Source organism: Oncorhynchus kisutch, linkage group LG15, assembly GCF_002021735.2.
Source record: "Oncorhynchus kisutch isolate 150728-3 linkage group LG15, Okis_V2, whole genome shotgun sequence".
Classification (NCBI taxonomy): domain Eukaryota; kingdom Metazoa; phylum Chordata; class Actinopteri; order Salmoniformes; family Salmonidae; genus Oncorhynchus; species Oncorhynchus kisutch.
Genome location: NC_034188.2, coordinates 32622446 through 32649255, shown reverse-complemented (window position 1 = coordinate 32649255; position 26810 = coordinate 32622446). Strand labels below are relative to the sequence as shown.

Genomic DNA, 26810 nt, shown 5'->3' with positions numbered 1-26810 from the left:
AGTGGGGGGGCTAGGTGAGGGAAGTGAGAGTGTGCTCTAAATGCCACAGGGCTAATTAAGGATTATTCAGGATGAACTCCTTTTCTTTAAAAGGAACAAAATGGGCCCCGCGAGGGTCTGACACAGAATGGCTCCCCAATGCCTCTGCCATCTGTGATTCAGGGGCAGGCCAGTGAAACTGCATACACACAGAGAACCAAACAAATAAAGAACCTGGTGTTTCTTCTACCAGTGTTAACATTCAAAAGCATCTGTCAGAACACCGAATACCCATATAAAACTATTTGTATATACCAATTAAACAGCTGGGCATTTCCATGTAAAATGGACCCCTGAGAACCAACATGGGACGTTTATAGCAGCATGGTCAAATTGGTTTTCAAATGAAAGCTAAGAGTCTATATATATATTTTAATGAAAGCATATAAAACATTTTCTAACATGTTCCATCCCCCCAAAATTGTATGAAGCAAAAGTTTTGATTTGTACGGAAACAGATGGGGAGAAAAGAGAAGGAACCTGCACACTGCTCTCCTGTTGTGTTCGTTTCATGTTAATTAATTATGTGTTCCCGGTCCAAAATGACCACCCCATTATAGCTGATTATAAATCCATAATAATACATATATTATCACCTAATGTGGTGTTAGATCTTTTTCTATCAACTTAAGTTCTTGTGAACATTACAAGTTTTTAACAACTACTTGCTATTTATGGCTTCATTGACCAGAGCTTATACAACTTGTTTTTAAGTTATAAAAAGCATCATGTATGGATTAGTTTGACTATAACAAATACTCAGATGAAACATATTGTGCTATTTATCACAGACTACTTTGTGTCAAAGTTTAACAAGGACATTTGTTTCAAAACCATTTCAAATGTTTAAATAGTGGCACAATAACACGTTATGTTCCCGGTCAAAACTGCCCGTTATGACTTTATTAGTAAAGAAAGGACATAGGCCCAAAACTACACATTAAAACATGACTATATTACAAAATGAATGTCTGAACACATTAAAGAACAACAGTAACAATAACAGTATTACTAACAATAACAAAAACATTAACATGTTCACAATCTGTCAATCAATGGTGGTTACATTTTGTGTTGTTCTCATCCACATGCTGGACAACACGTGGCGGTTGCTGCATGTGCCTTGTAAATATATGCACTGCATTTAGGAAACTTAATGCTCGTTTTGACATCTCTTGGTGCACACAGATTGCACCTCTTCCTTTTGTCCCTTCTGTCTCTGGCGGCCGTAGATCTTGCTTCTGGCCCTTGTATATCTCTCACCGATCCAGCAGAGCATGGTGTTTGAGGAAGGCGTTGGCACCTTTGAATGAGGGGTGCCACCATGGCTTTCCCCAACTCTTCAAGGAATAGTCTCCCCTAGAAGAATTTCCCCTGCTTCCAGCCTGGATTCACCTCCATCCACACCAGGAACGCATTGTAGGCCGACACATCTAGGATGTTGAAGAACACCACCCTGGGCCAACGTGCCGTCATCCTCTTACAAGAGTATGAGCCGGTAACCTGCAAAAGTGCAACAATCAGTAAATAAAATAATGAGTACATACAAGTGATACTTCATGTCTTGCATAGTAATGTGAATGTACCACATCTAAAACATATTTACATATTAAAATGAATAGAATTTACTCCATATTGTTCACAAATTCATTTCACCAAACAACAACATGTCTTATTTTTATGGTGCAGATAAAACAATCTGCTAATAGAAAAAAAGTACATGAGACTTGAAAGATAAAAAGTAACACCATTTATCATGTTTTTCAGATCCTCTTTGTTCCTGTTGAAATCCAGAACAGCGTTGGGCTTCTTGTCCTCCCAGGTACTCACAGCGGCATCCCTGTGCAGAGTTGTCATCAGGAGCAGATTCTTCTTTTCCTTCGGGCAGTAGGACACAAGAGTGTGTGTATCGGTGAAGGCAAATTTAGAGGAAAATCGATCCCTGTCCTCGGTAGTGAGTAAGGCAGGAGGCAACTCAGACTTGTTCCTTCTGACCGTCCCCACCATGGTCATTCTTTTGGGAGCAGCTCCTGAAATTGTCACATGCTATGTTGTGCCCCTGGAGACCTGCAGTCATTTCCGGGACCACCCGCTTCCCCTGGTTCCATTCTGGTTTCCCAGTGTAAACCTGCATGTTCCAGGCATAACTTGTTCTGGCATCACTTGCTGCCCATATCTTCATTCCATATTTAGACGGTTTGCTTGGCATATACTGTTTGATTGTGCAGCGTCCCCTAAAAGTGATCAGGCACTCATCCACTGTGATGTCTGGACATGGGTTATAGATGAGTGGCAGGCGCTCCACCCACTTGTGCCCGACCTCTCGGATCACTGCCAGCTTGTCTTGTTGACGGCGGCCTGGTCTTGACTCACGGTTGTCGAAGCGAATCACCTGTGACAACACTTGAAATGTCTGGAGTGACACAGTGGCACGGAAAATTTCCCGACCAGACTCTGCATCCCATAACCTGGTGGTAATTTGTTTCTGGATCTGTACACACCAGCCAAAATCAAGAGACCCATGTATGCTTGGATGTCTGTCTGGTCTACCTCCTTCCAGTTGTATTTGTAAACACGTCTCCTCTTCAAGTTGGTCATGTTTATCACTGTAGTTTCGATTGACTCTATCAGGAACAATTCGAAGCAGGATTTTATGTCATCAACCTGGGATATGGCGTATCTCGTTGGCCCTGTGGTCATCCTGATAAAATTTTCAGGCGACAGCCTAACTCTTCTCTCAGGTGAGGATGAAGACCAGAACAATTCCATTCTTTGACCGGAATGTAACAGCCTCAGCAGGGCCCTCTTCCTCATCACTGGAATGTAACAGCCTCAGCAGGGCCCTCTTCCTCATCACTGGATGGTTCCACATCGGTTGTCTCTTGGTCTGGATCATATTCTGTGTTGTCTTCAACTTCTGACACTTCCTCCTATAATGAATCTTCACTGTCAGTTACCTGGCCTTTCCCCTCCTCACCAGTGTCATTATCAAAGCTATGATCAAGCGCCTCACATACAGTATATTGTTTGGTCAATGTTCAGCCAGAGAATGAATGAAAAGCTATATACCAGAGCTGCGAGAAAATATATAGATATTAGTGAAACAATGTTGTGATTGTTTGTGAGAATGCCAACAGGTGTGGTTCCCGTGGGGGAAAGATTGTATTGGGGAAAGGTTCCCATGGGGGTTGCCATGGAAGCCAAGAAGGGGAGTGAGGTGTGTGTGTGTGCTCGAACACATGCAAGTGGGGGTCTGGGAGAGGAAGTATGTCCATCTGATGAATGGGCATGTGCCTGAACTAAATTGTATACACTGTAGTCCCACCCATTATTTTCTAATGACCAGTCATTTTTGACCTGGAACACCACAGGTGTAAAAAAGTTAAATAAAACACCCAAAACGTAATGAAAATCATCTAAATGTATGTTGTGTGTTCAGATGCTCTGTGTGGACAAAGTCATGGAAGCTTATGATAATCTGTTTAAATAAACTACCTTTTTCAGAGAGAAAACTTATAAATCGGTCCAATTCGACCGGAACACAACAGGAGTGTTCATAAGCTTTACGTATCAGCCTCACGGCTTTTGTCAGAGCTTTGTGAGTTTTTTAAATTAGCACCCTTATGTAGACCTGGCCCCACTCACATCCGTTCCACGCATCAAATGTGGTTGGGGGCGAAGGAAAAACAAATAAGTGCTACCAAATATAACAACATGCATTTCATAAATATTCAAATAAACGTAAAACCACAATGAGGACATCGACCTACCAAGCAAGTTTTCATAAATCATTTTGTACAGTGTGAGAAAAACGTCTGAGTAATCTGAAATAGCGTCATAGTCAAAAAGATGGAAAGGGGATCTTAGATAACATCCACCCGAGATAGTATTTAAAGCTATTATTTAAGCCAGAATGGGTGGGGCCAGCTCTGCGCTCAAGACCGCCAGTGCGCCTCCACCTCCCAGTGTATCCGGTGCCTCGGCCAAGCAAGAGGCCTCCTGGATGTCTCCCCAGCCTGGTGAGTCCTGTGCCTGCTCCCAGAGCCAGGTCTCCTGTTTGTCTCCCCAGCCCGGTGAGTCCTGTGCCTGCCTTCTGTCTGGAGCTGCCAGAGTCACCCCCCTGTCCGGAGCTGCCAGAGTCGCCACCCTGTCCGTAGGAGCCAGAGGCATCCTCCTGTCCGAAGCTGCCAGAGGCGCCCTCCAGCCCGGGCCCTGCTGCGAGGGTCCCCCGTCCGGGGTCGGCGGCGAGGGTCCCCGCTCTAGAGGCGCCACTTAAGTGGGCCAAGCCTGAGGTGGAGCGGGGTCCACGTCCCACACCAGAGCTGCCACCGCAAATAGACGCCCACCCAGACCCTCCCCTATAGGTTTTGCGGCCGGAGTCCGCACCTTTGGGGGGGGGGGGCTCCTGTCACGCCCTGACCTTAAAGGAAATGTACGCTCACAACGCTGCACCTTGGTCCGCTTCTTCCATCAGCCGTGACAATACCGCTCAGGAAGGAGAGGCGTTTTGTCTCCTAGAGATGAACGTACTTTGGTGCGAAAAATGCAAATCAATCCCAGAACAACACCAAAGGACCTTGTGAAGATTCTGGCAGAAAAGAGGTACAAAAGTATCTATATCCACAGTAAAACGAGTCCTATATTGACATAACCTGAAAGGCCGCTCAGCAAGGAAGAAGCCACTGCTCCAAAACCGCCATAAAAAAATCTGACTATGGTTTGCAACTGCAGATGGGGACAAAGATCATACTTTTTGGAGAAATGTTCTCTGGTCTGATGAAACAAAAATATAACTTTTTGGCCATAATGACCATTGTTATGTTTGGAGGAGAAAGGGGGAGGCTTGCAAGCCGAAGAACACCATCCCAACCGGGAAGCACAGGGGTGGCAGCATCATGTTGTGGGGGTGCTTTGATGCAGGAGGGACTGGTGCACTTCACAAAATAGATGGCTTCATGAGGAAGACATTTATGTGGATATATTGAAGCAACATCTCAAGACATCAGTCAGGAAGTTAAAGCTTGGTCACAAATGGGTCTTCCAAATGGACAATGACCCCAAGCATACTTCCAAAGTTGTGGCAAAATGGCTTAAGGACAACAAAGTCAAGGTATTGGAGTGGCCATCACAAAGCCCTGACCTCAATCCTATAGAACATTTGTGGGCAGTACTGAAAAAGCATGTGCGAGCAAGGAGGCCTACAAACCTGACTCAGTTACACCTGCTCTGTCAGGAGGAATGGGCCAAAATTCAACCAACTTATTGTGGGAAGCTTTGTGGAAGTCTACCCGAAATGTTTGACCCAGTTAAACAATTTAAAGGCAATGCTACCAAATACTAATTGAGTGCATGTAAACTTCTGACCCACTGGGAATGTGATGAAAGAAATAAGAGCTGAAATAAATAGTTCTCTCTACTATTATTCTGACATTTCACATTCTTAAAATAAAGTGGTGTTCCTAACTGACCTAATGACAGGGAATTCTTGCTCGGATTAAATGTCAGGAATTGTGAAAAACTGAGTTTGAATGTATTTTTTTTTATTATTATTTTTATTTCACCTTTATTTAACCAGGTAGGCAAGTTGAGAACAAGTTCTCATTTACAATTGCGACCTGGCATTTGGCTAAGGTGTATGTAAACTTCTGACTTTACTGTAGTATTCCTTACTCTACTGTGCTGTGCTGTACTGTACTGTACTGTACTGTACTGTCTTGACTTGTGAAACACATCTATGATTGGTTTCAGATTTGGTCGGGTCCGGATCAACCAAATGTGATCTTGTTTGGGGGGTGGAGGTCATTCGAATACTAGCCGGTGTGTAGAATAACAACCACATATGCAAAATGAGGATATTGCATATTTCTACCTGTACTCATTTAGGATACATCACCATGAACAAAATGATATTATTATCCAGAATTATGTATTTCTATTACAGATCAGGGACCAGTGGTGTAATTCCGTTACTGTAGTTGCATTACCAGATGTAAATCCACTTATCCTATTGTAGTTCAACAACCAAAACATTTGTTTTCAACTCAAGTGGGGTTTCTCAATGTGCATACTACCGTGTTCCGAGCACACAAATTGGAGAATGCATCAGTCGGAGTCCAAATCAAAGGAAGCGAAAGGAAGCATGGAGGTAACATCTTGGATGCCTACTCCGCTTGTACACATTTCAAAGCATGCATCGATTCAAGCTTCAATGAAAAGTATCGACAGAAATATGACGCAACCACGTAAAAACTGTGCAACATTTCTTGAAATCAATGGTGGACATTAATTTGGGCTATAGCAAGATAAAATAACCCACGATGTCGGAATGAAATGCTGCCTATTCACATCTCATATGTTGCCTGACTACAAAATGTTATCTTGATAAATATTTTACGTTAATAAATACATTCTGTGTTAATTTTGGCATGTTTACCTGCCTACAATACCCACTGTAGTGTGTGTAGATCGCAACCCAATAGTAAATCCATAAGGCTAAATGGATTGGTAGATTCTCGTGTCCCAACTCCTGCCCGGTCACTTCAAAAAATACAATCTGACATTGAGGATGGTGACCAGTGCTGACTGTGTGATAATATCAGCCAACCACAACTGGTTGTAGTCACTGGGAAGTCCCACAAGAGATACTCTCTCAGTGCTTCCTCCCGCTACCGCCCGCTACCGCCGTCTAGCTGCCCTCTTCTGGAAAGATATTCTCCTAGCTGTAGGGTCCGTGTATCATCCGGATGTTTATTTGTAGCGTAGCTAGCACCAGGTTACACTGACATGCTTTACCAGGGTTGCTGTGTAGTAGCCCATATACCCATCGATCATGACAAGTGATAGCTTAGCTAGCCAGCTAACTTAGGCAGCTTGCTAAATAACCATGGATGATGACTTGGGAATGCTACTGCACTAGCAGCAAGTTACCTTTTGCTAGTAGACAAGTAGGGTCATTAGCTATCTATGTGAATGTTCTATATCAGCATTATGTTACAAATGTTGCAAGCTAATGCATATAATACAAACACAAGTAGTGTCTTGCTAAAGTTACTTAGATTAGCTAGCTACTTTCGCTAACCAAGTTTCTGTACAGCAATTGATGATGCATTTTACTCTAAAAGGTCAAAAGTAATGCAGAAGCATGGGAGTGTAAGGTTAAATGTATGCGTTCTCCACACTCTTGTCCTATTAAGAATTTACTCTAGAGAATGCCCTCGAAGTACGCACTCAGAGAATGGGAGTGTGGAGCATGGTAGTATGCATCTTGAGAAACACTCAAGTTGTCATGTCATAGCTGACACCCCATTCTTTCTGCAAACATCTTTGAATCGTAATTCATAGTTTTTGGACAACGTTGTCGCATAAAAAACCAAGCCATTTTTTAAAATAATAATTCTGTTACCAAATTTTGCACACTTCTTCCAATAATTGTGTTTTTGTTAAATTTTCTGTAAATTGTTCAAAATTCTCCTTTTGCATAGAGTTGTATGGATTGTTAAACTTTGAAATCAATGGTTTTTGTTTGGCATATATTTTAAAGGGAACAATCTGAGTTAAAGCGTAATTCTGTTACCATTCAATTTCCCAGCTGCATATCAAATTAGTAAATCAAGGTTTTGACAAATGTGGCCTTTTGCTGTTGTTGGTTTTCCCAGTATGAACTCTTCCAAAAACATGACCCCAACACACTCTCCTGGCCATTTGTGACAAACAAGCTCAAGAGCCAAGCACTTTGCCAGATCCTAACTCTTTACTACTACAGTGTTTACCCAATGCTTTATCTCTACAATTACAGCACAACATAGTAGAGCGACAGGTAAATGTAAAGTTACGGCTGCTGATTGAGCGAGAGAGAGAGAGAGAGAGAGAGAGAGAGAGAGAGAGAGAGAGAGAGAGAGAGAGAGAGAGAGAGAGAGAGAGAGAGAGAGAGAGAGAGAGAGAGAGAGAGAGAGAGAGAGAGAGAGAGAGAGAGAGAGAGAGAGAGAGAGAGAGAGAGAGAGAGAGAGAGAGAGAGAGAGAGAGAGAGAGAGAGAGAGAGAGAGAGAGAGAGAGAGAGAGAGAGAGAGAGAGAGAGAGAAACAAACACCGGATGGCTTGGGCTAGCCCACGCTGTTCCTTGTCATTTTGCCAGCCTGGCTCTGTGATGTGGCTTGGCTTTGGACATTAATCATTGATGACTCTGGAGAGAATGGATCCCCTGTGTGTGTGTGTGTGTGTGTGTGTCACTGCCAGCGGTGTTATAATACAGTCATGGTTTTGTGCAGTGGACACTATGGACTACAGAGTCTCAGGGGAAATCTGAGCCCCTCATATCAGCAGTACCCTCCCTCTATCATATTAACCCCACAGAGACACGGATACACACACAGGTGGTCCGCTGTGACACTGAATAAATATATAGGCTCTGGTGTATCTGTCTGTTTATGCGTAAGCATGCTTGTGTGTGTTTGTCCTGCATACTGTTATTATGTGAAGATATTTAGGAGTTGACCTCATCCTTTGTTTGTGCTTATATATGTGTCCACCCATGTCTCTGTGTGTGTGTGTGTGTGTGTGTGTGTGTGTGTGTGTGTGTGTGTGTGTGTGTGTGTGTTTGTATCCAGCCATGTCCATGCCTGTCTCTGTGTGTGTGTGTCCGTCCATGTGTCTGTCTGTCTGTCTGTCCATGTGTCTGTCCGTCTGTCCGTCTGTCCGTCCATGTGTCTGTCCGTCTGTCCGTCTGTCCGTCCATGTGTCTGTCCGTCTGTCCGTCTGTCAGTCCATGTGTCTGTCCGTCTGTCAGTCCATGTGTCTGTCCGTCTGTCCGTCTGTCCGTCCATGTGTCTGTCCGTCTGTCCGTCTGTCCGTCCATGTGTCTGTCCGTCTGTCCGTCTGTCCGTCCATGTGTCTGTCCGTCTGTCCGTCTGTCCGTCCATGTGTCTGTCCGTCTGTCCGTCCATGTGTCTGTCCGTCTGTCCGTCCATGTGTCTGTCCGTCTGTCCGTCCATGTGTCTGTCCGTCTGTCCGTCTGTCCGTCCATGTGTCTGTCCGTCTGTCCGTCTGTCCGTCCATGTGTCTGTCCGTCTGTCCGTCCATGTGTCTGTCCGTCTGTCCGTCTGTCCGTCCATGTGTCTGTCCGTCCATGTGTCTGTCCGTCTGTCCGTCCATGTGTCTGTCCGTCCATGTGTCTGTCCGTCTGTCTGTCTGTCTGTCTGTCTGTCTGTCTGTCTGTCTGTCTGTCTGTCTGTCTGTCTGTCTGTCTGTCTGTCTGTCTGTCTGTCTGTCTGTCTGTCTGTCTGTCTGTCTGTCTGTCCGTCTGTCCATGTGTCCGTCCGTCCGTCTGTCCGTCCATGTGTCTGTCCGTCCATGTGTCTGTCCGTCTGTCCGTCCATGTGTCCGTCCATGTGTCCGTCCGTCCGTCCGTCCGTCTGTCTGTCCGTCCGTCCGTCCGTCTGTCTGTGTGTGTGTGTGTGTGCTATGTGTCCGTGTGTTTCAGAGAAATGTGCGAATCCTTGAGTTGTGGTGCATAGACTTAGTGTCTGACAGCCGGGCCCATGGGGATAGCCTTATCCTGACACCTCGGAGACGCAGAGGAAGAAGCATAAACACACTTATCCTCTGTGGAGATGCACCACTGGCTAAAAATAACCCTGAGGTTCACCACGCGTTGTTACTCCTCGCCGCCTACAAGTGAGAAAATATAATCACGCTTACCACTGTCTATTCTCAGACCACACGGTTTCAAGAAATCGAGAGCACTAATCACCTCCTTTCTCTCCACTTAAACAGCATCCAATAAAGTAAAGATTATTAAAGAACGTGTTCTCAAACGTCATATATCATATTAACACCTCATTCTGTCACTTCTCCTGAGTTTTCAGTCAACATCTTTACATTTTCTTCTCATCTGCTACACACTATATAAAGCTATCAGCTAAAGAAACCACAGTGTTGAAATTCTGTTTATGGTCATCTACGTATCCCTCAGAAGATGAACATGACAGGAATAAGTTGTTTTAAAAAGATAACAGTATGCTACCTGTGGCATGTGGTTATAGATGCCAACGGAAGCCAGGCTGCCCCCCAAAATATCATTATGTTACTTTAATATCAATTTCATCTGAGCGAGGGAAACAGCGCCCTCTAAAGCCCACACAGTTCTGTGGCGTCGTCTGTCATCTGTGGCGTTGTGCTATCACTATGCACCGTGCAGCAGAGCAGACTGGGTAAAAATGACAGATGCATTAAGATGTAATGGGGCGGTCAGTAAAACAAACCTTTGCATCAGAGCATTGCTCTGTCTGCCACGTCTCCAGCATCATCAGGACACTGACTTTGACAGATCGGCCACTCGCCTTTCAATGACAGCCATTGAGAGAGAGAGAAAGAAAAAAGGGGGGGACAGCAATGTCTCGTAAGCTATAGACCCCATTACTTTGAAAGTTGAAAAACAATGAAATAAAGACAAGAGAGAGAGATAGATAATGGGCTTGCTTTGAGGTTTCATTTTGAGTCACTCAACTTTTTCTCGCGGAGAGCAGGGGGAACAATGCGGGAGCTCACTCACCGGGACTATCTTGATTGCCACAGTAACAGCTCTTCTGTCCAAGGGCCAATCGGGCGCCTCTTTGTCAATAAAAAAGGTGAGTAGCAGGTTCTCTGGCTGGAGTGACCCGCCACAATTGCTACTTGACCTGTGTCACATCCCAGGCGTGAGAAAATACACACACCGGTAGAGAATACTCACTGTCAAGTCAACAGCAAACACCTGCCAGACACCATGTATAGGGAATAATACACAGCCTCGTGTCTTTTCACTTGGTACGAGAAACAGAGAACTGCAACAGAAGACAACTCCAGAACAAGGTGATACAGACTACGAATGACTGCGATTGAAGTAGACTGAATAATAACGCAGACTTTCTGCTGCTTTTATGTTCCATTGAGGTTTTTTGTGTACATACAAATACTTGCTTGTTGATACACACGCAGAGCTTTTACACACAGCAAGAAACAGGCACAATGCATTGTGGGCGTTGTGGTGACACACCTGGATCACTGGCGGTCCAATGGGATCCCACGTTTTCTGATAACAAGACAGATGTCTGACTGATAATCTTCTCAACATGTTGTCAAGGTGAATCCACGGGGTGCGCTCAGTACACGACACATTCTCTGTCACAACGGGGCGTGTTGTTGATTGGAATGACAAAAGGGGAGAGACTTCCTGTAGAATCTATAATAGCACCTTTTGTGAAGATGATGCAGGTGTGTCTACAGTGTAGATGACACCAAAAGGTGGTATAATCGACACAACGAGACAGACAAACAGCCATGTGAAAAAACACTGCCTGACTCAACAGCAGAGAGAGAGAGAGAGAGAGAGAGAGGGAGGGAGAGGGGGAGAGAAGAGGGAGAAAGAGCAGAGGAAGAAAGAGAGAGTGGCATTCAACAGGCGGCAGTCACATTACAAATACCTTTGGGAGCCAGGCCACATTAAAAGTACAAAGAGTGTGACAGGAAGCCATATTAATGCTTATTTAATGAGCTTGGCCCTTCTGTCCCCAGCCTGGCCCTACGTGGGCCTGGTTCTTTGTCTGGTTCTCCCTCCCCACTCCACCACCACATCTGGGGCCTAGCAACTCAAACTATAGGATTACTGGGAAAAGTAGAGTCATTTCATATGGACATGCTCCCTCTGAGGGGAGGGAGGGGAGGGGAAAGGAAAGGAGGGGACAGGAAAGCATGGTGAATCCCTTTCCTACAGACTGACTCATCACCTAATCCCATTCTGACATGGGAATGTCCTGTTATCACAGGCTGCTGGGAGGGTTACACAGGAAAAACAAGGCCGGGAGATGTTTCATTACAAGACAAAGTAGCTTAAATGACCATTTATAAACTATGTTCAAACAAACCAGACATGCTGAGCTTAACGCTCTCTCTCTAACACAGACTTATTAAGCCTGATCCACACTGGTACATTTCAGAACCCAATACACCCTTTTCTGTATGTGCACTACCTAACAGAAATTCACTGGCTCACATAGGCTTAAGCTGAAACTGAAAGAGATGGAAGGAGGCAGTATTAGCAGGGAGCGAGGCAGGGAGAGTCAGAGTGAGACAATGGGAAGATCTCAGTTGCATACTCCTTGTGTCCCCGCTCCTCGTCTCCTTCTCAAAACCCATTGGATGAGAAAGCCAGAGGTCCCTCCCCTCTGACCTCCTCCTCCAGTGGGTTTTGAGAAGGAGACGAGGCGAGAGGACGCGAGGAGTATGCAATTGAGATTTTTCCATGGGGAAAGAGTAGGAGAGAGCCAAGGAAGTAGGCCTCACTGGATTTTCCTTCTCTGACCAGATTAACTGGAATGAAACAGGAAAAAGAAAACATTTAAACTGCTCATCTGTATCAAACAGAACAGACAGGCCCATAACTCAACAGCAACAATTATCCAGGGTGCATTACATTAACAGCCCCACACCGTTATAATTTGGCTCAATTTCTCCTTCCGACTGGCTGTTTTGTCAGTGAGATATCAGAGTTATAACCAGAACTCACACTGAGTGATAACTCAGAAAAAACACATACAAGGAACAAAACACAACCATATACAGACATGGGCACACACACTCGCAACACACATAATATCCTGGTATGTACGACACAAAATAACATTCCTCTTGTGACTTGTTTAAAACTCCAGAACAGATACTGTAGAATTTTGTTCCAATCCTGGCACCACACCTGACCAACTGAGCTAATTGATCAGTTCAGTGATTGCCTACATTCAATACACCTGGTCTTCCAGGTTGGTTAAATCAAAAACATGAAGTGCCTGTGTGTGTGTGTGTGTGTGTGTGTGTGTGTGTGTGTGTGTGTGTGTGTGTGTGTGTGTGTGTGTGTGTACGCATCAAAGAGCGCAGTCTTGGAGGTTGACAGTGTGTTGTTGTAATTTGTAACCCTTAAGCAACATCGGCTGGTTCGCCACTTTCAATTTCCACCCTCTCTCTAACGAGGTTACCCCAGGAGGCCCTCCCCCCTAAACCCTCTTCTCTCACTTGTTTTCTTACAATAATCCCCAAGTGGTGGAACATGGGAGGGAGGATAAGTCCCATTTTGTCACAATTGTGTAGTTTGAAGGGAGCATCCATCCTTTATTAGCAGTATGGAGAGAGGGAGAGCGAGAGCGAGACGGGGATCTGTGAATGCTTGACTAGCTCTGATTCGACGGGGACTGCAGTTTCAGGGTTTACCACAGCGATAGTGACGAACAACAAACGCTGTTCCCAAGCCATGTTTGTTTACTTGTTTTGATTCTTTATTTTGTAGGACAAGAACTTAGGCAGGCAAGGAGAGAGTGGAAATGATCAAGTAAATAATGAAGAACGTTTTCCTTTCAATAAGTGATGGGTGAGAGTTTGAACTATTCTCAACTCATATTTGATTAAAATGTGTGTTCTTTGATGTCATCTTTTTCTGGGAGTTTCTTCTCTAAAATGGTCCTTGTTAGACATTTTCAGAGATCAAACGCTGCCTCAAGGGGAAAAGCGAGGGGGAAGTAGAGCAAGGTAACATGTCGGGTCTGGCCTCAGCAACAGGGCCATAACTACATATGAGTACACCGAGGTCCGGACCCATGGAAATGAAACCATTTCAAAAACAGGAAGAAAGAGTGTAAAAACCATTAGGATGGCATAGACTAGTGAAGCTATGATCCCTTATTGATGTCACTTGATAAAGCCACTTCCATCAGTGCAGATGAAGGAGAGGAGACAGGTTAAAGAAGGATTTTAAAGCCTTGAGACAATTGAGACTTGGATTGTGTACGTGTGCCATTCAGAGGGTGAAAGGGCAAGACAAAAGATTTAAGTGCTTTTGAACCGGGTTTGGTAGCAGGTGCCAGGCGCGCCAGTATGAATGTGTCTAGAATTGCAACGCTGATGGGTTTTTCAAGCTCAATAGTTTCCCATGTGCATCAAAAATGGTCCACCACCAAAAGACATCCAGTCAACTTGACACAACTGTGGGAAGCATTGGAGTCAACACAGGCCAGTATCCCTGTGGAACACTTTCGACACCCTGTAAAGTCATGCCTCGACAAATTGAGGCTGTTCTGAGGGCAAAAGTGTGGGAGGCGGTGTGTGGGGGAGTGAGGAGGTGTAACTTAATATTAGGAAGGTGTTCTCTAATGTTGTGTAGACTCAGTGTATTCATAGTGAACGATAAAGAAAACATTGCACCCAGCGTTGATCAAAGCTCAGAACGATTGTGGAATCATGAACTGCAGTTTGTTCGTTATGTCCGCCTGCGTCCCCCGGATTTACCTCAGAGATTTTTCTCTCAAGAGGCACGGATGTTTGCCGAACAAAATAAAACATCCCGCAACTTCTGCCGTGTGTACAGACACCCCCCGAACAAACAAAAACTGACTCTCTGAGAATGAGTGCACAAGTAGATAGACGCAGGGTAGCCTAGTGGCTAGAGCGTTGGACTAGTAACCGAAATGTTGCAAGTTCATATCCCGAGCTGACAAGGTACAAATCTGTCGTTCTGCCCCTGAACAGGCAGTTAACCCACTGTTCCTAGGCCATCATTGAAAATAAGAATTTGTTCTTAACTGACTTGCCTAGTTAAATAAAATAAAAAATATGTGGACACCCTTTCAAATGAGTGGATTCAGCTTTTTCAGCCACGCCTGTGGCTGACAGGTGTATAAAATCGAGCACACAGCATTTCAATCTCCACAGACAAACAGTGGCAGTGGAATGGCTTTACAGAAGAGGTCAGTGACCTTCAACGTGGCACGGTCATAGGATGTCACCTTTCCAACAAGTCAGTTCATAACTTTTCTGCCCTGCTAGTGCTGCCCCAGGCAACTGTAAGTTTTTTTAAAATATTATTTTTATTTCACCTTTATTTAACCAGGTAGGTTAGTTGAGAACAAGTTCTCATTTACAACTGCGACCTGGACAAGATAAAGCATAGCAGTGTGAGCATACAACAAAGAGTTACACATGGAGTAAACAATTAACAAGTCAATAACACAGTAGAAACCAAAGGGGGAGTCTATATACAATGTGTGCAAAAGGCATGAGGAGGTAGGCAAATAATTACAATTTTGCAGATTAACACTGGAGTGATGAATGATCAGATGGTCATGTACAGGTAGAGATATTGGTGTGCAAAAGAGCAGAAAAGTAAATAAATAAAAACAGTATGGGGATGAGGTAGGTGAAAAAGGGTGGGCTATTTACCAATAGACTATGTACAGCTGCAGCGATCGGTTAGCTGCTCAGATAGCTGATGTTTGAAGTTGGTGAGGGAGATAAAAGTCTCCAACTTCAGCGATTTTTGCAATTCGTTCCAGTCACAGGCAGCAGAGTACTGGAACGAAAGGCGGCCAAATGAGGTGTTGGCTTTAGGGTGCTTCCCAGGCAACTGTAAGTGCTGTTATTGTGAAGTGGACACGTCTAGGAAGAACAAGAATGTGCAATGCCAAGCGTCGGCTGGAGTGGTGTAAAGCTCGCCGCCATTGGATTCTGGAACAGTGGAAACGTGTTCTCTGGAGTGATGAATCACACTTCACCATCTGGCAGTTTGACGGACGAATCGGGGTTTGGTGGATACCAGGAGAACGCTACCTGCCCGCATGCATAGTGCCCACTGTAAAGTTTGGTGGATGAGGAATATCGGTCTGGGGCTGTTATTCATGGTTCGGGCTAGGCCCCTTAGTTCCAGTACAAATTTACCAAATAAACTAAAGTAAAACGTTGTAAAAAATGTATAAAAAGTAACACAATAACATAACAATAACGAGGCTATATACAGTTCCTCGGCGTACACATCACAGACAAACTGAATTGGTCCACCCACACAGACAGCATCGTGAAGAAGGTGCAGCAGCGCCTCTTCAACCTCAGGAGGCTGAAGAAATTCGGCTTGTCACCAAAAGCACTCACAAACTTCTACAGATGCACAATCGAGAGCATCCTGTCGGGCTGCACCACCGCCTGGTACGGCAACTGCTCCGCCCACAACCGTAAGGCTCTCCAGAGGGTAGTGAGGTCTGCACAACGCATCACCGGGGGCAAACTACCTGCCATTGGAGGGGAGGGGGGGAGAATGGGGGATCAATGTAAATAGTCCGGTGGCCATTTGATTAATTGTTCAGCAGTCTTATGGTTTGGGGTTAGAAGAGTTCCTTACAGAAATGGTTTGTCGAGATTGGTGTGGAAGAACTTGACTGGCCTGCACAGAGCCCTGCCCTCGACCACATCAAACACCTTTGGGATGAATTGGAACGCCGACTGTGAGCCAGTGGAGGCTGTGAAAGCAGAAAAGGGGGGACCGACTCCACATTGACGCCCATGATTTTGGAATGAGATGTTCGACGAGCACTTTTGGTCATGTAGTGTAGGTCAATCAGTCAGGTAGCTAGCTGCCAGCAGAGACTTTTATTCTAATAACATTGAAGAGGCTCTGGCTAGTATTACTTAGCCAGCTAGAAGGATGAATTGAAGTAAGAAGCTAACATTAAACAGAGCCTACCTCAGCAGAAGCAAAAAATTCTCAATAAGTTGTCATAATAACTTAACTTTACACAGAGTAGGCTACTGAGGCAGACAGTGATGTGGTGCTCGGTGGTGAGGATTAGGCAGGTTGCAATGCATGCAGGAGGAAGCAGAGGGGACAGAGAGAGAGAGGAAGCAAGCAGAGACAGAGGTTAGTGGTTACCCAAACTTACTAATCTTGTCAAACTTAACAAAATCGAAGATGTTAAAAATCGAAGGCCTGTCTTGTATAGGCCAACATTAAAATGCTATCAACATGCAAACAGTATAGTTCTAAACATATCATCCGTTTTTGATTTGATCTGTTTTTATCCCGATCGCACACTGGAGTTTATAGTTTACCCATTACCCACCGTTTTTACAACTATATCAACGATATTAATACAGAATCGTAACTAATATTCTATTAATTCATGTGGATGTGATAACATGATGTCTGTTTGTGTGGCGCTTGAGTAATAATGCCTAGGAATGCAAACGTGAACACTATGTCATTTCAGAAAATAGATATTTATGTAAAGATTTGATGATTTTATGCAATTCATCATTACAACTGTTTGTATAGTCGCTAATGCTACTTGTCAGTGTGAATCATTTCTCATATTGCCACACTTTCAGAGGATATAACATTACATTTGTATAGCTAATAGGCTATGCGTTTGCCCAAAACTCATTCCTGTTTATGGTCCTGCTCAGCACAACCCCCATAGAGATGCGAACCCTCCACCGTCCACCCCACACAGACCAGACCAGAGAAATTAGATCCGGCCAGTTGAGAACAATGAGCCTCCTATCTCTCCTCAATGAGCTCCATGAGGATCTGCAGTTGTCTGCTCTTCCTTATTAGCTTATCTGTGACCTTTCACCCTGTGTGACTCGACAATAGAAGCGGAGTAGAATCAGAGCTTTATTTGAAGAATCACAGGGGTCATCAGCCCAAAGAGAAGAGGAAACATCACCCCCTCAGTCATATGCCACTTCCTGCTCATAATCATAATCATGCTGATTAAATTTCCCCTTACTAATGCTAGACTGTAAATCTTCCAATTCCCCACCGCTAACAGGGGTTGAATAAGTGAACACATGCAAGTCATATAAGTTCACAGTTTAAACCGTTTTTTCCAGGTGTTTGTACAGAATAATTCCTTCTTGACATTTCCGGTTGAATAGAAGCAACTGTAGATAGCTGATGTAACCTTTAAACAGGCAGAATCCATTCAACATCAGAGACGTTCTATGAAAGAATTCAATACCACAGAAAACGACAAAGAAGTAGGTACACAATCTCCCGCTGGCACAACAAAGAACAAAAAAATATTTGGAGATGACCTCTGCTGTTGTTCATTATTTTTCTCTATTATTTTTCTCTCTTTTCTCTTTGCCTTAGCGTCTTTTTCAAACACAGCTTGAGTGTGCACCTCTCTGGGCTTCAATACCGCATTGTAAAAATGTGAAAAATCCTACCACCTCACTACTGCTTTTCTCTTATGTGACTTCAAAAACAATGTCTCCTTGTACACACCTCCTCTTACAATACCACATGGGAAACCTGTTCTACAATCACCACGATCGGAGAAACAATCACTCGTCCTTGAGGCCTGAAATAAACATAATTGTTCCGCAATAATCATAATAGCACAGCTTTAAAGCGTTATTGCTGCAATGTTGCCAACAATCAGGGAGAATGGCGACATAATTGCTCCTTCCCATCCATGACAGCCATCATCTAACCACACTTGGTTAAGAAACAATTACAGTAGCAGCTAATCAGCTGTTTAGAACTGTGTCTGAATCAGTGGTTTGGAGCAGCTGACAGCTGCTATTGAAGAGGAACCTTCCCTCTGGTGTTTAAAGACTGCAGAGGGCAATATTGATGCTCTATGTATGAGTGAAGAGATACAGCAGCTAACAGCTAACCGCTAGCTTAAGTTTCAATACTCTACAATGGCTTGGGGAGGAAATATTGTGATGGAAGGAAATCTATCACAATATTAGTCACCCATTAGCTCAATAATGGACTTATAGTCCAAGGACCTCGCATGTTCTGTTTACAGGCAAATTGGCTCTGGAAGCCAAAAGAGTCAAATACTCCAACTGAACGGTATTCGATTCTAAATTGCGGTACAGTTCTAGAAACACAAATCCCTCTACTTTCATATCGCATCAAAATAAATTCAGTAGTGCAAAGTAGACCATTTTAACCGGTGTCAACACCGTTTGTGTCGTCCGTCTTCCGTTTATTTACACACAGGTGTTCAGAGACACAGATAGCTAATTAGCACAGGTAGTCCACTCTATCTTCCGTCTGTTTTCCGTAAACAAGCTCTGTAACATGGAAATATGGCTGTGTGAGAAACCTAACTCTACACAGGTGTGTGGTAATTTCACTTTTGTTTTTGGAAAAGCATTTCTCTTTTGTATGAAAGACACGTTCCTTATGTTTCCAAAACTGTTCCGCAAGCGACGCATGTTAAAGTTAATAGCTTCGGGCTCTTAGCAAAACTCCACCGGTCAGAAAATACTATCATCAATAGGCGCTACAGCAGTTAGCGTCTGTGAATGGGGTAGTGATCCATTTTCTGTGCCAAGCAAATCAACAGCACAGTTATGTGGGCTGATCGTCAGGAATTGTCTTTATACAATCCAAACTGTGATAACCGCTGCAATAGTTTTTTTCCTCTCCAATAAATTTGCCGTGTTCCACCTAGATAAGAAGGTCATGATGTTCAGAGGTGGAGATGAAACATTTAAAAAAACAATCCATTTACATGGTCAACTAAATATTGGGATTTTGTTTCACCTGTGGGTCAACTAAATATTGGGATTTTGTTTCACCTGTGGGTCAACTAAATATTGGGATTTTGTTTCACCTGTGGGTCAACTAAATATTGGGATTTTGTTTCACCTGTGGGTCAACTAAATATTGGGATTTTGTTTCACCTGTGGGTCAACTAAATATTGGGATTTTGTTTCACCTGTGGGTCAACTAAATATTGGGATTTTGTTTCACCTGTGGGTCAACTAAATATTGGGATTTTGTTTCACCTGTGGGTCAACTAAATATTGGGATTTTGTTTCACCTGTGGGTCAACTAAATATTGGGATTTTGTTTCACCTGTGTCACACTGGAAAAGGCCTGTAGGTAAATTAACCTACCCATCACACAGAGACAGAAACACACTCTGACTCCCACTGAAAACAACATAACATCCCAGTACCACACATCCAGTAGCAGTGCATTAGCAATTGGTTTGGCTGTGGGTAATGAAATGCACACAGTGGCAGCTTGTGTTGCCTTGGGCAACTCTTACCATGTCAACACGGATGTTTTTGGAGTCTTCTTCTTCACTCTGTAACTAGGTTGAAGACCACTAGAAGTCCATTTATGGTGATTACATGCAAAAGAATGACAGGTGAAGCAGAAGCCAAATTATTTCAACATCTAAGGAGTGTCGACATTTGTCTGTTTAGTATTCTGTCTTAGGAACATGAACGCTTATTTGAATATTACATGCAGTCTGTGAACTCTACAGTAACACAATGATTTAAGGATGAGTTGTTTCTTCTTTTTCTTTTGTTGTTGTCTTCCATGCGGGTTACTGGCATGACTTTTCCCTTATTAGTTTAACCTGTGAATAGCATGCCTATTTGCCTCTGGAAAATATAGAATTAAATCAGCGGCATGTCATATTTGTTCTATTATACCATTAACTACCTTAGGTCACCCTTTGATTTTATATTAGCCCCATGATATCTTTGTCCTTTGGGCAAAAAAAGAACACGCGCGTAACCTTATGTAATAACATACCACAGCTGGAGGTTTTCTCCACTGAGGCTACCATAACTATTGATTTTAGGCTTGTAGGTTAACTCCTGAACAGACTCCTGAACAGGTAACCAAATGATTACCCGGACTATTTGCATTGTGTTTCGCCCCCCAGCCCCTCTTTTACGCTGCTGCTACTCTGTTTATCTTATATGCATAGTCACTTTACCTATACATTAATGTGAATACTACCTCAATTGGCCCGACCAACCAGTGCTCCCGCACATTGGCTAACCGGGCTATCTGCATTGTGTCCCAACACCCGCCAACCCCTCTTTTTTACGCTTCTGCTACTCTCTGTTCATCATATATGCACAGTCACTTTAACCATTCCCACATGTACATACTACCTCAATAAGCCTGACTAACAGGTGTCTCTATATATACTCTTGCTACTCTTTTTTCAAATGTCTTGTTACTGTTGTTGTAACGCTTGTCGTCTGGGGAAGGAGAGGAGGACCAAGGTGCAGCGTGGACACTGAAAACAAAACAATAAACAACCAACGAACAGTCCTATAAGCTGCAACGCAACACTTAACAGAACATAACCACCCACAAAACATAATGGAAAACAAGCTACCTAAATATGGTACTCAATCAGGGACAACGATTGACAGCTGCCTCTGATTGAGAACCATACCAGGCCAAACACAGAAATAGAAAATCAAAGACAAACGAACATAGACAACCCACCCAACTCACACCCTGACCATACTAAAACAAAAGACAAAACAAAGGAACTAAGGTCAGAACGTGACAGTTGTTTTATTTCTTTACTTACATACACACACACAGACCTTCTTTTTTTCACACCATTGGTTAGAGCCTGTAAGTAAGCATTTCACTATAAGGTCTACACTTGTTGTATTCGGCGCACGTAACAAATAAACTTTGATTTGATTTGCATTGTTGATGATGTCAAACCATGCTCAGTATTACTGAGACCTATGATTTTCCATTGTGTCCACAGCACAAGTCATTATACCAAACATGTATTTTCTCAAAGAAGCATCTGACTCACATACTCACCAAGCGCCTGTAGAGGGTATGCTATTACCCAAGAGCAGGGGTTGGAAGGAGCTGAGCGAGTTCCCTCTCCTGGCCCCACTCTCTACCTTACTAAATAGCCCCAAAATGCTATAATGGCATCTGAGGGTGATGATTATGAGAATGAACAACAGGGTGCGTTCAGTTCGATTAAACATTTGTTACGTAGCATGACGGTTTTTACTGAGCGACTCAATCGAACAGACTTTGAGGTACATTTGCTCTGTTTGGTGGGTATGGCGCAGTGTGGCTTGAAGCAATGAGTGACATATTTAAAGGGCAACAGCCACGCTGACAGCATTCGCCAACCCACAACCCAACCACTCCCCGTTTTTTCAACTGGTTGTTCAGAACGGCATATTTTCCGTTTAATTGAACCGTTTTTTTTTCATACTGAACGCAGCCCAGGTAAACACACAGAGGTGGGATGAACTGACCAATGACAGGACAGAGCAGAGTGGAACTAGCCAAAGGCAGGACAGAGCTGAGTGGAACTAGCTAATGACAGGACAGAGAGCACACGCCACTGTCAGGAGATGGACACGGGGAGGTGGTGAGATTCTTTATTAATGCCGAGCGAGTGTTAAGCCTTTTTAAGGATGATCACATTTTTTGGTAGCACCTTAACTTAAGTGGATTGAGTGCCCTCCACTTCCTTCCCAAAATATAATCCTTACTTGACTCTTCACTCAGAGGATTTGACCAATCACCAAAAAGCCCAAAGATAATTAATGTATGTTCACCATGCAATCATAAACTCTTTTGATTTGTTTCTTTTATAAGAGGAAGAGAATAATGGATTTGACTGTCTGTTGCTACATCTGGGGAAATAGCATCAATATGCAAATTAGTGCTTTGATTTCAAACAGCAGGTGATACAAAACATGGTGGATATTTATATTTAATACAACCCAACGTTTTGTTCCTTCTAGGAGAATCAATACGTATCTCTGTGGTATCTGAGGCCTTCATGCTCAAATCAGTTGAGTTTTTTTTCTTCTCCAATTTGTGTTTGTTCAGACAGCAGTCATTTGCTAACATGGCTATGCTAGTTGTCAAGGTAATGACGGGTGTGTGCGCAGTGGTGTAGACTGATTGGTGTGGTGCACCTACTTCCTATCACTCAGAAGTTATCTAGCAAGTTAAGGTGACAATAATACCTGCCATGGACATTTCCCAGTTGATTTGAACGTTTCAAATGATAGTGTAAGAACACTTTAAAGCCTAGAAAGGATAAGATGGCTAGCCACAGCAGTCAACTAGCTAGCTAGGTAGCTGTTTAACTTTTTTTTGTAAACAATTAACAAGCCAGTTAGCTACCACGTGTTCTTGTCAGAACTGTGAACAGAGGAGCTTGTAATGCAACAAGATATGTCAAATAACAGTCTAAAAACCACTTCAGGGCAAATAAATCAGATTTGACCCTTCAGACACAAGTCAGATTTGTACCTGATTTCGAACTGCCCACAAAAGGTGGTTTGAAACGTGGCTTGAAATATCTGATTCCATGTGCTATAAGGCTGCTTAGACTGCAGGAAAAATAACTGAATTTAAACCCGAAATGATTTGAGTCACTTCAAACTCCCAATGTTACTAAGCCTTAAGAGTCCAACTTTTTAATAGGATTTGGAGTATTCTTATCATCTGAAGTATGCTTATGATCTTCATGCTTTTTGGACTTCTGATTTGAAACATAACATGGCATTTATCATTAACAGTGTTACTAGTGAAATGAAAACACTAGAGAAGCATAAAATGCGTAGAAGGAGGGGTCTGGGATTTAAAGGGGGCGGGTAATAATTGACTAATCAAGCAGACTGTATTTTTCTCTCAGTTAATGAAACAGCTCATCAAATAATGACACTAACCCTCAAAATGAATGAGTAAATTACAATGCCATTATGAGTAGTGGAGGAGGAGGGAGTTGGTAAAGTAAGGCACTTAGTACTGTGGTAATTGACAAATCATGCTGAACGTGGTGGTGAGACGTGGGAACTAGGAGAAGGTATTGGTTTCCCCTTCCTGGGATTAACAAGAACTCATTATTCCTGCTTAGTGAGTTGGAGAGAACGAACATTCTGGGGAATACAACCCCCCCCCCCCCCCCCTCATCCTTTCACACACATGTCCCTTATGTATATGAGTTGATTGTTCTGTAAGAGAGTTAATTTTCTAGAGGAAATGATCGAGACAAAGCAAATAACACCAAAATAATTGTATTTCATCATTTGAGTGTAAGCCGTCAAAATTAACATTTTCTCTTGTGTTTCTTTCTTTCCTCCATAGTTTAACTTGCTCAAATAATGGATGAAGGAAGCTCCACAATCGTCTCTCACCTGTGTGTCTCTGTTAACACAATGTCCTTACCCTCTGCAAAAATTGAATCAAATCAGGGGGTAGACAAAAACATGGCTATATACAGGGAGTAGAAAATAACATGGTTATATACAGGGAGTAGAAAATAACATGGCTATATACAGGGAGTAGAGAATAACACGGCTATATACAGGGAGTAGAAAATAACATGGCTATATACAGGGAGTAGAAAATAACATGGCTATATACAAGCACAGTTGGATAGGTTACTTTCTAACTATAGCCGTTACAGATACTAGTTACTTGTCCAAAATTGTAATCAGTAATGTAACTTTTGGATTACCCAAACTCAGTAACATAATCTGATTACATTCAGTTACTTTAAGATTATATTCTGTCATGCCCTGGCCATAGAGAGGCTTTAATTCTCTATTTTGGTTAGGCCAGTGTGTGACTAGGGTGGGCATTCTAGTTTCTTTATTTCTATGTTTTCTGTTTTCTGTTTCTATGTTTTGGCTGGGTATGGTTCTCAATCGGGGACAGTTTTCTATCGTTGTCTTTGATTGGGAATCATACTTAGGCAGCCTGTTTTTCCACCTTAGTTGTGGGTAGTTGTCTGTGTTAGTGGCCTGTATAGCCCTAGTCAGCGGCATGGTCGTTTTCTTGTTTTGTTGGCGACATTCTAAATAAAAAGATGTACGCTCACCACGCTGCACCTTGGTCCGGTCATTTCCCTGACCACGTTTGTGACACATTCCCCTTAAAAGGCATTAGAAGAAGATAACAATGTATGTTACCAATTGAATGACATCAATTGCAGGATAAATCAATGTTAAAGTTTACACAACTGGCCATATATGGTTGTATTTTACTTTATAGGTTGGTTATGTAGGCTTCTTCTAACCCATTGCTTTCTACTACATATATTCATATGATTCAATTATATCTTTACATTAAAAACCAAAGCCTATCAGAATTCCAGTCATTCCAATAAATGTTATACCCCTTGATCTTCAAGAATAGGACTTGGAAATATGGATGTATAGGTTAGCCAAATTGTTTTACTTGATCATGACCACAAAACTAAAGACTTATTAGCCAGCCCTACTCTGTTGTTTATCATTTTGTTGTCATGGAGGACTGATTTTGGCTCATTGATCTGAAAAACAAAATGCTGTGCTCATGGAATGGCATGCTTTGAGCACGACTGAAAAGTGTTATTTACATGTGATAAATGAATGCAATATGCTGCATTAGCTATGGGACCATTGTTAACCTTTTTGTTGGTAACACTTTGATATCTTGATAATATGCTGCTGTTTAAAGGGCAAATCCACAGATGAAACAATAACAAAACAGCCGCCCAGCCTCTGTTTTGGTAAAAAGCTGAGTGATGGGCCTGGAGAAATGGAACCACTCTCAGATTAATAGAGTTATAGATGCAAGGACTGACCATCCACGATATCAACATTATAGTTTTAACCATGATATGAGAATATATAGTTTTAGTGTACATTTGCAATGTTTACAAACATTGGAGTAAAACAAGCTTATATTTTGGTTTCTTATGGAGTGTGACAGTTGAACTGAGCTCATGAGGCATTTAAAAGTTATTTTCTTCAAAAATCTATGGATAAACAGCACAAGTCAAGAGTTTAGACACACCTACTCATTCCAGGGTTTTTCTTTATTTTTACTATTTTCTACTTTGTAGAATAATAGTGACGACATCAAATCTATGAAATAATCATGTAGTAACCAAAAAAGTGTTGAACAAATCAACATTTTACATTTGAGATTCTTCAAAGTCACCACCCTTCGCCTTGATGACAGTTTTTCACACTCTTGGCATTCTCTCAACCAGGATAAGGAGGTAGTCACATGGAATGCATTTCAATTAACAGGTGTGCCTTGTTAAGCGTTCATTTGTGGAATTTCGTTCCTTCTTAATGCGTTTGAGCCAATCAGTTGTGTTGTAACAAGCTAGCGGTGGTATACAGAAGATAGCCCTATTTGGTAAAAGACCAAGTCCATATTACGGCAAGAACAGCTCAAATAAGCAAAGAGAAACGACAGTCCGTCATTAACTTAATAAGACATGAAGGTCAGTCAATTCGAAACATTTCAAGAGCTTTTTTGGTTTCTTCAAGTGCAGTCGCAAAAAGCATCACCATGATGATGAAACTGGCTCTGATGAGGACTGATACAGGAAAATGAATACTCGGAGTTACCTCTACTGCAGAAGTTCACTAGAGTTAACTGTACGTCAGAAATTGCCGCCAAAATAAATGCTTCACAGAGTTCAAGTAACAGACACATCTCAACAACCTCAACTGTTCTGAAGAGACCGTGTGAATCGGGCCTTCATGGTTGAATTGCTGCAAAGAAACCACTACGAAAGGACACCAATAAGAAGAGACTTGCTTGGGCCAAGAAATATGATCAATGGACATTAGACTGGTGGAGATCTATCTGTCTTTTGTCTGATGAGTCCAAATTTGATATGTTTGGTTCCAACCATCGTGGCTTTGTGAGACACAGAGTAAGTGAATGGATGATCTACGTGGTTCACACCGTGAAGCATGGAAATAACATGGCTATATGCAGGGAGTACCAGTACCGATTCAATGTGCAGGGTACGAGGTAATTGAGGTAGCTATGTACATATAGGTAGGGGTAAAATGACTAGGCAACAGGATAGATAAGAGACAGTAACAGCAGCATATGAGACGGTACGATAAGAGATGGTATGCCCGCCGCATACCACCCTGCATCCCACTGCTGGCTTGCTCCTGAAGCTAAGCAGGGTTGGTCCTGGTTGGTCCCTAGATGAGAGACCAGATGCTGCTGGAAGTGGTGTTGGATGGTCAGTAGGAGGCACTCTTTCCTTAAAGTCCCAAGAAATATCCCAATACGCAGTGATTGGGGACATTGCCCTGTGTAGGGTGCTGTATTTCGGATGGGATGTTAAACGGGTGTCCTGACTCTTTGTGGTCACTAAAGATCCCATGGCATGTATTGTAAGTGTAGG

The 26810-nt window shown here is 42.9% G+C and overlaps 1 long non-coding RNA gene across 1 annotated transcript; it reads right to left on the bottom strand.

The window, feature by feature from the left end:
- Positions 1 to 805: 805 nt before the first annotated feature.
- LOC109904721 (uncharacterized) lies at positions 806 to 21665 on the bottom strand. Its single transcript, XR_002257206.2, has 2 exons — positions 21446 to 21665; positions 806 to 1542 (listed from the first exon to the last, which is right to left on the bottom strand). It is a non-coding gene; the product is annotated as an uncharacterized LOC109904721 (long non-coding RNA).
- Positions 21666 to 26810: the final 5145 nt, after the last annotated feature.